The sequence below is a fragment of the Schistocerca gregaria genome, chromosome 5 (assembly GCF_023897955.1).
Source record: "Schistocerca gregaria isolate iqSchGreg1 chromosome 5, iqSchGreg1.2, whole genome shotgun sequence".
NCBI lineage: Eukaryota > Metazoa > Arthropoda > Insecta > Orthoptera > Acrididae > Schistocerca > Schistocerca gregaria.
Genome location: NC_064924.1, coordinates 662924204 through 662929413, shown reverse-complemented (window position 1 = coordinate 662929413; position 5210 = coordinate 662924204). Strand labels below are relative to the sequence as shown.

At 41.8% G+C, this 5210-nt stretch overlaps 1 pseudogene; it reads right to left on the bottom strand.

Moving 5' to 3' along the window:
• Positions 1-543: 543 nt before the first annotated feature.
• On the bottom strand, positions 544-661 carry LOC126274570 (5S ribosomal RNA; annotated as a pseudogene).
• Positions 662-5210: the final 4549 nt, after the last annotated feature.

The window sequence follows — 5210 nt, the reverse complement described above, 5'->3', positions numbered from 1 at the left end:
GCCAGTGATAGCCGTGTGTTGGGTAGAAGCAGGCCTGTTGAGGACCTGCAACCCATTTGTGAGTGGGCTGGACACACTGCACGCACACCTGCAGTAGTGGTCTGGGATGCTATTTCATATGACTGATATGGTTATCCCACGCATCATCCACAAACATTATTAACCTTCGCTGTATTGTCTGATGAAGTGCAACAAATATGGAACTCCATACCACAAATTGACATATGCCACCTGTACAACACAATGCATGCATTTTTACATTTTGTATGCAACATTCTGGCGGTTACACTGCTTGTTAATGTTCCAGATTTTCTCATTTGCAATGAGTTATCTCGCGCTTACGTTAATTAATTAATTTTTGGCATGAATGTCCTACATTTTGCACTCCGTCTTCAGGCCTCAGCTGAGGATGCGGATAGGAGGGGCGTGTGGTCAGCACACCGCTTTCCCGGTCGTTACGATGGTCTTCTTGGACCGGAGCCGCTACTATTCGGTCGAGTAGCTCTTCAATTTGCATCGCGAGGCTGAGTGCACCCCGAAAAATGGCAACAGCAAATGGCGGCCCGGATGGTCATCCATCCAAGTGCCGGCCACGCCCGACACTGCTTAACTTCGGTGATCTGACGGGAACCGGTGTATCCACTGCGGTAAGGCCATTACCAATTTTCTGTATTTATGCATGGAAAACCAGAATAGGAGCTGTTTCAAGGTAAACACGAGAAAGACTGCTTCCAATGCCACACACAAGAGGTCTGCATAGAAAGTGATGCTACACAGTGCAAACAAAGTTCCTTTCAGCAAAGAAAACGCGGTTATGGAATTGGACATCATCATGCAAACTGCGTTGGCTGATTACTATCCCGGTTCAATAATAAAGTGCAGAAACAAAAAGCAAAACAAAAAAAAAAACTATGACGGCGTGCTGAAAACTCTTACAGCTATTAAAAAATCTTTAGTAATATTCTAAACCTTTAGTATTCCTGTATATATACATTTATTACTCAACGGTGACGATCACATTTCTCACAACGAAAGGTCAGTTTGTTGATATCGTAACTATACAATGTTTGTTGTCAGAGTCACTATCTCAACCCTGTCTGTACCGCTTCATAGTTATCAAACTGCAGTCCCGGAGGGTATTTAAGTTTCGGAAACATATGAAAATCTGATGGGACCGAGTTGGGGCTACACGGAGGATGATCGATGACAGTGAACCCAAAGCGTCGGACTGTTGAAGATATCGCAGCGTTCATACGTGGTGTGGCATTGTCATGCTGAAGGTCCTCTGAGTATGGACGAACTCTTCGAATTTTCTACGCATAAAAACTCGATTACAGCACACACTATATCTCACGCACCGATTCAGTTACGTTACACAGTTCCATGTTACACGCTACAATTCGAAGGTCTCTAGCAGGAGAGGGTCGGAACCGAAGCGGATAAGTCGACCGAATAATATGCATGACACGTAAAAACTCACCCGATATTGTGAAGAGAATAAAAAATCCGGAAGCATTACTTCTGAGCAAGCTCTTGTAATAAAACAGTCAAATGTGTGCACAGCATACCAATTGTAGGTAACATTTCCCAAAAATTAGCAAACGCACATAAAGTGGAAGTAGATTTCGCCACAAACAGTAAACTGCATCACAAATCAGTTCACACGTTAAACATTAAAACAGAGAAATTATTAGATTCAGGAACACAAAAAATTACATTTAAAACTTGCTCAAACTAGCCTACTACATGGGATGGTCAGGGAGGAATTTCCATAATACATACACCGAACGCACCAATTTTTACACACAGACAATCAATTCACAAAGTCGGCCGAGGTAACTCATAAAACAATCATTCACAAACACAGAGGCGCGCGGGGTGACCGCGCGGTTTGTGGCGCTATTTCGCTGATTGTGCGCCTGGCCTCGCCGGAGGTTCGAGTCCTCCCTCAGGCATGTGTCTATGTAGCATAAGTTAGTTTAAGTGTAGGGACCGATGGCCTCAGCAGGTTGGTCACTTAGGAATTCACACACATTTGAACATTTTCAACAAACATAGAAGAAGACCTTAAGATACTCTATCACATCCAAAAATACTTCACAATCGATTTAATGTATGAGTTAGAATATTCTGTACACGACGAAAAGTTCCATTCCAGTTCCAATATCTTTGTCCATGTTATGACTTCATGCAAAGAAACAGTGTGATAGATGGTTGACTTGTGTGTTATTTTCTGCGCAATCATGTAGGCACAATACTTGTAAGCGGATACATAAAAAAACCATCTTCTAACATTAGCGTCTAAGAATTCCGTGGTCATATTGTCGTAAGCAGTGAAACAGTAGAGATACACTGAAATGTCTCTGTTGGTTTCCTTTCATGTTAATTTTTTAAAACTGTTGTCATTTACTGCATACATTCCACTTCTAAATTTACTGTGGTGTTTCTGACTATCTGGGAGGAGACTGAGCAGTGGAACGTGTTACTTTTACACATAAACGAGAACGATCTTTCACACTACTACACTTTAAAACACAGTTTATATGTAATTCATGTCACACAGGCTCATAAGGAACCTACATCCGCTTTCTTTTATATACTGTATATGATAAGATACTGTCATCCCCTTTCCCTCGTGTGTGAGAGGATGAATGAGCAAATGTATTTCTAGTTGCATGCTTGATGGTAGCAGACAAGCCTGTCTGCTAGAGAAAAGGAGGACCAACGTCGGAACAGGTAGCTACACTTTCTAAAAGCAGCGAGGTTTCTATCCTTAGTATGGTACTGCCCGTCCCTTGTTATATTGGTATGGGAAGCTGCCTCGCTGGTCACTTCCGTTTCTATCTGCTAAGCACGTTCGGTAGGAGCTCAGGTGAGTCTGTCCGCGGCGAGCGTCTGAAGTAGTAAGATCTCCGGCTAAGCGCGACTCTGCTAAGTCCGTAGGACAATGGATTTCTTAAGTTCAGCCTAACTGAAAATTTAATCACCTTTATTTCAGGTTCAGATCTAAAATATCTAACGTTATCTTAAATTACAACGCAGTTTAATTCGAGTGTGAAGTTCAGAATATCTTCCAGTAGTTGCTTTGTCACTACTTTGTGAGTAAAGTGGAACCACGTGTGGATTTTCCGTAACTCTAACTAAGATAATCAATCTTAAATGCGAATGTGCGTGAGATTATAACGTATCGTCTTGACAATATTTTTCAATATAGCAACTTTTCTTTATGTTCAACCCACATGGGGTGTACTTTGTGAGACCAGTACCACGTGCTTATACAATTGTTTGACCCATCAGGTTAATAGTAAGACGATAGTAACCAGGTCGAGGTTTTTCTTTTGTAAATTGCCTTTCGATGTAATTTATTTTAATTATCAAAATTATTGTGGAGTTACACTCTTTGTGTAAACCAAGTTGACCACGTGAAGCATGTAGTGTAATCAACAAAGTAGCCGTCAGCTATTCTTTTCGGGAAGATTTCACAGCGAGTTAGTATGGATTTAGTATACCAGTGTGTGATAATTTCATGACGGACAGGATTGCGCTACGAACGTAACTTCTTTGGGTGAAAATTGAATCAGTTGGTTGTGGTTAATTTCCTCTGCATATGTTTCAACGTACTTCGTGTGTTATTTCATGAATGCAGTGTTGTATGCAGTCTCCCAATCTTGACTCCATATTTGATGTGTTCCGAAAGATTACTAACTCACATTTTCACAATCCTAAATAAGGCACCAGTTTAGTTATGAATCAAGTTTAATATGCTAATTTTAACGGAACAATGACCAATGATAATATAAATGTCCACATATAAACTGATTTATTTCTTTTTATTTAAATTCTATTTATATCACCGGTTATCATAAGATGGCAACTAAAAGATTATAATTAATGTTAGTCTGGTTGGGAATTTGGTAAGCTAGACTGAATACCTGGTGACACAGTTGCTCAGTAATGCAAGGTTAACTTCCCCAGTTAGCTCACAGCATTTAACCCGCTTTTATTGTCTTGAATATCAGCACTGCTTTCAGAACAAATTAATGCATCAACATTACAACACTACTGGCCATTAAAAGAGATCGAGACGTGGCTGCACATCCGCTACAGCCATGCGGATAAGATGCCTGTCATCGCGACTGCTAGTAATAAGAGGCCGTTGGGATCCAGCACGGCGTTCCGTGTTACCCTCCTGAACCCACCGATTCCATATTCTGCTAACAGTCATTGGATCTCGACCAACGCGAGGAGCAATGTCGCGATACGATAAACCGCAATCGCGATAGGCTACAATCCGACCTTTATCGAAGTCGGAAACGTGATGGTACGCATTTCTCTTCCTTACTCGAGGCAACACCGGTCAACTGCTGTTTGTGTATGAGAAATCGGTTGGAAACTTTCCTCATGTCAGCTCGTTGTATGTGTCGCCAACGGCGCCAACCTTGTGTGAATGGTCTGGAAATCTAATCATGTAAATATCATCGAATCATCTTCCTGTCGGTTAAATTTCGTGTCTGTAGCACGTCATCTTCTGGGTTAGCCGTTTTAATGGCCTGTAGTGTATATACACTGTACCATTATATTTGAATGTCATCGAAATCTCTGCTACTTAATACTGCGGGTCATTCATATAGCTACACCAACGTCAGCAGAGTTGTAGATTACAATAAAATTTTTATCTGTTGCTGCTAGCGCAGGAGCGGCTGGAGCGAAGGAGGGTGTGGAGTTAAGTTGGACGAGTAATCCACGGGTACGAGTCACATAATTTGATGAGAGAGAGAATTAGGAACAGCTGCTTGGTGGTTGCTTAATAGAGTAAATACAGTTTCCTCTAAGTTCTAAGGGAAAGTTCATTGGGTGCTGGAAGCGGTTGTAGAATCGTCAGTTTGTCCGATTCTTTCTCAATAATTACAGGAAAGGTGACAACTCAGAATACGAAGCCTTTTTAGTCTACAGTCCGTCTGCGCTTCCACGGGACCTGTGCTAGCAATGAAGGCTCCAAGACATGCGGACTACGTGAACAATATTGCAGACCATATGTATTTCCTCATGCTTCATGTCTCCACGACAGCGACGGCATCATCTGCCAGGATAAGGGTTCGTGTCACAGGGGCAGGACAGTGCTACGGTGCTTTGAGTAACGTGACAGCAAACTCACGATGATGTTTTGATTAGCAAGTTCTGTTGATCTGTGACCGACGAATCGTACCTTA